The sequence below is a fragment of the Eurosta solidaginis genome, unplaced genomic scaffold (genome assembly GCF_040869045.1).
Source record: "Eurosta solidaginis isolate ZX-2024a unplaced genomic scaffold, ASM4086904v1 ctg00001140.1, whole genome shotgun sequence".
NCBI classification, from domain to species: domain Eukaryota; kingdom Metazoa; phylum Arthropoda; class Insecta; order Diptera; family Tephritidae; genus Eurosta; species Eurosta solidaginis.
The window spans coordinates 258312-266912 of NW_027136962.1; the positions used below are offsets into that span (position 1 = coordinate 258312).

At 32.1% G+C, this 8601-nt stretch overlaps 3 non-coding genes across 3 annotated transcripts; all 3 read right to left on the reverse strand.

Annotated features, from left to right (window-relative positions):
- Positions 1–352: 352 nt before the first annotated feature.
- On the reverse strand, positions 353–471 carry LOC137235874 (5S ribosomal RNA). Its single transcript, XR_010948077.1, has one exon. It is a non-coding gene; the product is annotated as a 5S ribosomal RNA (ribosomal RNA).
- A 3154-nt stretch (positions 472–3625) lies between these two features.
- LOC137235876 (5S ribosomal RNA) lies at positions 3626–3744 on the reverse strand. The gene has a single exon (XR_010948079.1). It is a non-coding gene; the product is annotated as a 5S ribosomal RNA (ribosomal RNA).
- A 3155-nt stretch (positions 3745–6899) lies between these two features.
- LOC137235877 (5S ribosomal RNA) lies at positions 6900–7018 on the reverse strand. The gene has a single exon (XR_010948080.1). It is a non-coding gene; the product is annotated as a 5S ribosomal RNA (ribosomal RNA).
- Positions 7019–8601: the final 1583 nt, after the last annotated feature.

An 8601-nucleotide genomic window follows, 5' to 3' on the forward strand; every position in this document is an offset into this window, starting at 1 on the left:
ATTGAATGCTTATTAATTATCAATATGATTATAATATACATATCTGAACATAATCGGACATCAGCGTCCATTTTAAGTACTATAATAGGTGGATGAGTATGAATTTGTACTATGCAGATTCATTTTGTATTTATATGATGAATGCTTATAAGCTTTAAATCAATAATTGATATGGTAAAAAATTATAACTAATATTATTATGCACGTAAATGTATGCGCGCGTATGAAATTTTTCCATTGAATCTATAGAAATATTAAATTGTATTCCAAGTATTTATTCAATTAAATGCAATTTAATAAAAAAAATATTTATGTACATATATATACATAAAATAAAAGAAAAAGTTGGATATGCCAACAACACGCGGTGTTCCCAAGCGGTCCCCCATCTAAGTACTAACCGCGCCCGACGCTGCTTAATTTCGGTGATCGGACGAGAACCGATGTATTCAGCGTGGTATGGTCGTTGGCAAAATTTGTTTGCCTAAATTGGTATAAGTATGGCTATTTTAATGTGTATACTCGCAGCTGTGAATTTGTCCTTTTTTTTTTTAAATGATATAAGTCGATTTAAGTAAATTTTGTTATATACTTTATAGTTTAGTGTATTCAGATACTCTTGCTACTAAAATCAGATTAAGTTTATTTTTTTACAAAAATGAACTTATGCCATTTTTGAAAATAAGCCTGCTATTATAGACATATTTATATCGCTTGGCTTGTGTCGGGGTATATTCATTTGCATGAGTTTTCATTATGCATACATACGTATGCTACTTAGTTTAAACGAACATTCATACATACTACATATGCATGTACATCTTAATAACATATCTTTCTGTTATGTATTGTATTAGAGAAATTTTGAAATCTTTGTTAAAAAATATTGTGGTCCTGAAAAGGACCGTTTGTTTGAATGTATATTTATTTTGTGTTAATATGTCCGTAAAAATGAATTTAACCGCCGAAACCATACAATGTACGACCCTGCCTCTTCAATGCATATACAACATCCATAGCCGTAACTGTTTTCCTTTTAGCATGTTCAGTATAAGTGACTGCATCACGGATAACATTTTCCAAAAATACTTTTAAAACACCACGAGTTTCTTCATATATTAAACCAGATATACGTTTTACGCCACCACGACGTGCTAAACGTCGAATAGCTGGCTTTGTGATACCTTGGATGTTATCACGTAAAACTTTGCGATGACGTTTGGCGCCACCTTTCCTAATCCTTTTCCACCTTTGCCACGACCAGTCATTTTTTCTATTTAGCACTTTTTTTAAACGTTCAACAATTACTAGTCGCGAAATTCAAACTGCCGTACGCCTATTGTTGCCTGGTGAATTGGCTAAGCATGCCGTGAGTGAGGGTACTAAGGCTGTTACCAAATACACAAGCTCCAAGTAATTTGTGCGACTGAGGAAAATATGTATAAAAGTGAAAAATGTTAACAAAAAGGCCCTTTTCAGGGCCACAAAATATAAATTAACAAAGAGATATGAATTTTTCTAAGTCGATGAAAATTTTTAATTTTGTTTTGCAATTGAAACATCAAAAAATATTAACAAAAAGGCGCTTTTCAGGGCCACAAAATATAAATTAACAAAGAGATATGAATTTTTCTAAGTCGATGAAAATTTTTAATTTTGTTTTGCAATTGAAACATCAATTTTAAAATTGGTCAGCATGGTAGGGCTGACTTACAGTGTCAGACACTAGAGCGGTTAATTATTATGGCGAAGCAACGCTGTAGTCAGACGTATTGCGTACATTTTTGATCTTTTTGTTTGTATATTTTGTAGCCCTGAAAAGGGCTTATTGATAATTCAACATTTAATGAATGTTGTGTCCTTGTAAATTATCACAAAAAACGCAGCATATTTATTTTTTAGCTGATGCCTTTTTTGCAGCTGGCTTTTTAGTCGCAGCTTTTTTTGGTTTGGTAGCAGTTGCTTTTGCTTTTGTTGCCTTTGACTTAGCGGTGGCAGATTTCGACTTGGTTGGCTTGGCTTTAACGGCGCCAGTCTTTTTTGCGTCTTTAGCCTTAGATTTCTCACTTTTCTTTTTTTCGGCGGTTTTCTTAGTGGCAACAGCTTTTTTCACTTTTTTCTCACCACTTGCCTTTTTAACACCACTCGACGATTTTTTCTTTAATGTTGCACTATCTTTTTTGGCTTTTGATTTATCAACCGATTTTGACTTACCATCACCTGATTTAGTGGCTGCAGCTGATAATTTAAATGAACCAGATGCCCCCTTTCCTTTGGTTTGAATCAATTTTCCACTAGTAACAGCCGATTTCAAATAGCGCTTAATAAATGGTGCCAATTTTTGGGCGTCACATTTATATGTTGCACTAATATATTTCTTAATTGCCAAAAGTGATGAGCCACCACGTTCCTTCAAATTCTTAATCGATGCATCTACCATTTGTTGAGTTGGTGGATGAGTGGGAGCAACCGATGGTTTTTTGGGTTTAGTTGCTTTTTTAGCAGCAACTTTCTTCTCAGCAACAGCAGCAGAAGCAGCTACTGGTGAGCTAACATTTGCAACAGCGATTGTGTCAGACATTTTCACTTAATTATTTTATTTAAACTTTTATTAACACTTGAAAATATTTATCAATTTAAGCACACAAAGCACAAACTCACTATTTATACTTTTTTATACAAGCGCATAGAATGCGATACTCTGTTTAAAATTTGAGAAGCGCAGCGAAAAGATGGATGACAAATGTTTTCATTTCAGTGCTACGTACCATTTACATTTGATAAACTTTTCATCTTAATAAATTAATTAAAATTCACATATTAAAGTTATTGCAAATATTCATGTAAAAATAGATAACTGAAATGTGTTAGTTTGATATACGAATTCATTTAAATTGATGAATTTCATATTTTCGGAGTGTCAGGCATTTTAATCAAAAGTTTGCACTGATAAAATCGAATTTTTTCTCAATTAAGTGAAATTTCTTAAAATATATTTGTACTAATCAAAATTTTAATTCGGATATATAAAATATGTTAAATTAGAAATCAAAAAACTTATCTTCGTTGAGTTTTAACAACATTATTTTATTTTAAAAAATTTTTTAAATATTTCTATTGCAACACTAGAGTAACCCTATATGGCTTCACTTAAAGGCATCTAAAGTTTGGAATTTTAGTCTGAATTGATTATTGATATTGGACGTCTACAACTTATATGTATAATTAAATGAAATTTCATGACATTCAAAAAAAAAAATAAAAAAAATTCTCATTGAATGCTTATTAATTATCAATATGATTATAATATACATATCTGAACATAATCGGACATCAGCGTCCATTTTAAGTACTATAATAGGTGGATGAGTATGAATTTGTACTATGCAGATTCATTTTGTATTTATATGATGAATGCTTATAAGCTTTAAATCAATAATTGATATGGTAAAAAATTATAACTAATATTATTATGCACGTAAATGTATGCGCGCGTATGAAATTTTTCCATTGAATCTATAGAAATATTAAATTGTATTCCAAGTATTTATTCAATTAAATGCAATTTAATAAAAAAAATATTTATGTACATATATATACATAAAATAAAAGAAAAAGTTGGATATGCCAACAACACGCGGTGTTCCCAAGCGGTCCCCCATCTAAGTACTAACCGCGCCCGACGCTGCTTAATTTCGGTGATCGGACGAGAACCGATGTATTCAGCGTGGTATGGTCGTTGGCAAAATTTGTTTGCCTAAATTGGTATAAGTATGGCTATTTTAATGTGTATACTCGCAGCTGTGAATTTGTCCTTTTTTTTTTTAAATGATATAAGTCGATTTAAGTAAATTTTGTTATATACTTTATAGTTTAGTGTATTCAGATACTCTTGCTACTAAAATCAGATTAAGTTTATTTTTTTACAAAAATGAACTTATGCCATTTTTGAAAATAAGCCTGCTATTATAGACATATTTATATCGCTTGGCTTGTGTCGGGGTATATTCATTTGCATGAGTTTTCATTATGCATACATACGTATGCTACTTAGTTTAAACGAACATTCATACATACTACATATGCATGTACATCTTAATAACATATCTTTCTGTTATGTATTGTATTAGAGAAATTTTGAAATCTTTGTTAAAAAATATTGTGGTCCTGAAAAGGACCGTTTGTTTGAATGTATATTTATTTTGTGTTAATATGTCCGTAAAAATGAATTTAACCGCCGAAACCATACAATGTACGACCCTGCCTCTTCAATGCATATACAACATCCATAGCCGTAACTGTTTTCCTTTTAGCATGTTCAGTATAAGTGACTGCATCACGGATAACATTTTCCAAAAATACTTTTAAAACACCACGAGTTTCTTCATATATTAAACCAGATATACGTTTTACGCCACCACGACGTGCTAAACGTCGAATAGCTGGCTTTGTGATACCTTGGATGTTATCACGTAAAACTTTGCGATGACGTTTGGCGCCACCTTTACCTAATCCTTTTCCACCTTTGCCACGACCAGTCATTTTTTCTATTTAGCACTTTTTTTAAACGTTCAACAATTACTAGTCGCGAAATTCAAACTGCCGTACGCCTATTGTTGCCTGGTGAATTGGCTAAGCATGCCGTGAGTGAGGGTACTAAGGCTGTTACCAAATACACAAGCTCCAAGTAATTTGTGCGACTGAGGAAAATATGTATAAAAGTGAAAAATGTTAACAAAAAGGCCCTTTTCAGGGCCACAAAATATAAATTAACAAAGAGATATGAATTTTTCTAAGTCGATGAAAATTTTTAATTTTGTTTTGCAATTGAAACATCAAAAAATATTAACAAAAAGGCGCTTTTCAGGGCCACAAAATATAAATTAACAAAGAGATATGAATTTTTCTAAGTCGATGAAAATTTTTAATTTTGTTTTGCAATTGAAACATCAATTTTAAAATTGGTCAGCATGGTAGGGCTGACTTACAGTGTCAGACACTAGAGCGGTTAATTATTATGGCGAAGCAACGCTGTAGTCAGACGTATTGCGTACATTTTTGATCTTTTTGTTTGTATATTTTGTAGCCCTGAAAAGGGCTTATTGATAATTCAACATTTAATGAATGTTGTGTCCTTGTAAATTATCACAAAAAACGCAGCATATTTATTTTTTAGCTGATGCCTTTTTTGCAGCTGGCTTTTTAGTCGCAGCTTTTTTTGGTTTGGTAGCAGTTGCTTTTGCTTTTGTTGCCTTTGACTTAGCGGTGGCAGATTTCGACTTGGTTGGCTTGGCTTTAACGGCGCCAGTCTTTTTTGCGTCTTTAGCCTTAGATTTCTCACTTTTCTTTTTTTCGGCGGTTTTCTTAGTGGCAACAGCTTTTTTCACTTTTTTCTCACCACTTGCCTTTTTAACACCACTCGACGATTTTTTCTTTAATGTTGCACTATCTTTTTTGGCTTTTGATTTATCAACCGATTTTGACTTACCATCACCTGATTTAGTGGCTGCAGCTGATAATTTAAATGAACCAGATGCCCCCTTTCCTTTGGTTTGAATCAATTTTCCACTAGTAACAGCCGATTTCAAATAGCGCTTAATAAATGGTGCCAATTTTTGGGCGTCACATTTATATGTTGCACTAATATATTTCTTAATTGCCAAAAGTGATGAGCCACCACGTTCCTTCAAATTCTTAATCGATGCATCTACCATTTGTTGAGTTGGTGGATGAGTGGGAGCAACCGATGGTTTTTTGGGTTTAGTTGCTTTTTTAGCAGCAACTTTCTTCTCAGCAACAGCAGCAGAAGCAGCTACTGGTGAGCTAACATTTGCAACAGCGATTGTGTCAGACATTTTCACTTAATTATTTTATTTAAACTTTTATTAACACTTGAAAATATTTATCAATTTAAGCACACAAAGCACAAACTCACTATTTATACTTTTTTATACAAGCGCATAGAATGCGATACTCTGTTTAAAATTTGAGAAGCGCAGCGAAAAGATGGATGACAAATGTTTTCATTTCAGTGCTACGTACCATTTACATTTGATAAACTTTTCATCTTAATAAATTAATTAAAATTCACATATTAAAGTTATTGCAAATATTCATGTAAAAATAGATAACTGAAATGTGTTAGTTTGATATACGAATTCATTTAAATTGATGAATTTCATATTTTCGGAGTGTCAGGCATTTTAATCAAAAGTTTGCACTGATAAAATCGAATTTTTTCTCAATTAAGTGAAATTTCTTAAAATATATTTGTACTAATCAAAATTTTAATTCGGATATATAAAATATGTTAAATTAGAAATCAAAAAACTTATCTTCGTTGAGTTTTAACAACATTATTTTATTTTAAAAAATTTTTTAAATATTTCTATTGCAACACTAGAGTAACCCTATATGGCTTCACTTAAAGGCATCTAAAGTTTGGAATTTTAGTCTGAATTGATTATTGATATTGGACGTCTACAACTTATATGTATAATTAAATGAAATTTCATGACATTCAAAAAAAAAAATAAAAAAAATTCTCATTGAATGCTTATTAATTATCAATATGATTATAATATACATATCTGAACATAATCGGACATCAGCGTCCATTTTAAGTACTATAATAGGTGGATGAGTATGAATTTGTACTATGCAGATTCATTTTGTATTTATATGATGAATGCTTATAAGCTTTAAATCAATAATTGATATGGTAAAAAATTATAACTAATATTATTATGCACGTAAATGTATGCGCGCGTATGAAATTTTTCCATTGAATCTATAGAAATATTAAATTGTATTCCAAGTATTTATTCAATTAAATGCAATTTAATAAAAAAAATATTTATGTACATATATATACATAAAATAAAAGAAAAAGTTGGATATGCCAACAACACGCGGTGTTCCCAAGCGGTCCCCCATCTAAGTACTAACCGCGCCCGACGCTGCTTAATTTCGGTGATCGGACGAGAACCGATGTATTCAGCGTGGTATGGTCGTTGGCAAAATTTGTTTGCCTAAATTGGTATAAGTATGGCTATTTTAATGTGTATACTCGCAGCTGTGAATTTGTCCTTTTTTTTTTTAAATGATATAAGTCGATTTAAGTAAATTTTGTTATATACTTTATAGTTTAGTGTATTCAGATACTCTTGCTACTAAAATCAGATTAAGTTTATTTTTTTACAAAAATGAACTTATGCCATTTTTGAAAATAAGCCTGCTATTATAGACATATTTATATCGCTTGGCTTGTGTCGGGGTATATTCATTTGCATGAGTTTTCATTATGCATACATACGTATGCTACTTAGTTTAAACGAACATTCATACATACTACATATGCATGTACATCTTAATAACATATCTTTCTGTTATGTATTGTATTAGAGAAATTTTGAAATCTTTGTTAAAAAATATTGTGGTCCTGAAAAGGACCGTTTGTTTGAATGTATATTTATTTTGTGTTAATATGTCCGTAAAAATGAATTTAACCGCCGAAACCATACAATGTACGACCCTGCCTCTTCAATGCATATACAACATCCATAGCCGTAACTGTTTTCCTTTTAGCATGTTCAGTATAAGTGACTGCATCACGGATAACATTTTCCAAAAATACTTTTAAAACACCACGAGTTTCTTCATATATTAAACCAGATATACGTTTTACGCCACCACGACGTGCTAAACGTCGAATAGCTGGCTTTGTGATACCTTGGATGTTATCACGTAAAACTTTGCGATGACGTTTGGCGCCACCTTTACCTAATCCTTTTCCACCTTTGCCACGACCAGTCATTTTTTCTATTTAGCACTTTTTTTAGCTTTCACAAGAACACTTCACTTGATCACTTCACTTCACAACTAATAGCTTGGTTACCGAACGTAGCTGCTATTTATACAAAAATCCACAACATTGAGTGAGCTACCATTATGTGGCATAAATATTTCTATCTCATTTTAACTCGCACAATATTGCAACCCTAAAAAAATGGACAAATGAAACGTTTTTGTGTATTTTATTATATGTATTTCCACATTTATAAAAATTAGGTTTATTAAGTGAAGTGTTCAGTGATCAGTGTTTATTTTGAATTGTGAAAAATAAAAGTGAGAAATGGCTCGTACAAAGCAAACAGCCCGTAAATCGACTGGTGGTAAAGCGCCACGTAAACAATTGGCCACTAAAGCTGCTCGCAAAAGTGCGCCGGCAACTGGTGGAGTGAAGAAGCCACATCGTTATCGCCCAGGTACAGTCGCTTTGCGTGAAATTCGTCGTTATCAGAAGAGTACCGAACTGTTGATTCGTAAATTGCCATTCCAACGTTTGGTGCGTGAAATTGCTCAAGATTTTAAAACTGATTTACGTTTCCAGAGTTCAGCTGTTATGGCATTACAAGAAGCAAGTGAAGCATATTTAGTTGGTTTGTTCGAAGATACAAATTTGTGTGCCATTCATGCAAAACGTGTCACAATTATGCCAAAAGATATTCAATTGGCTAGACGTATACGTGGTGAACGTGCTTAATTCCATATTTTAATAAATATTATAAACGGTCCTTTTCAGGACCACAAATTTTTTTA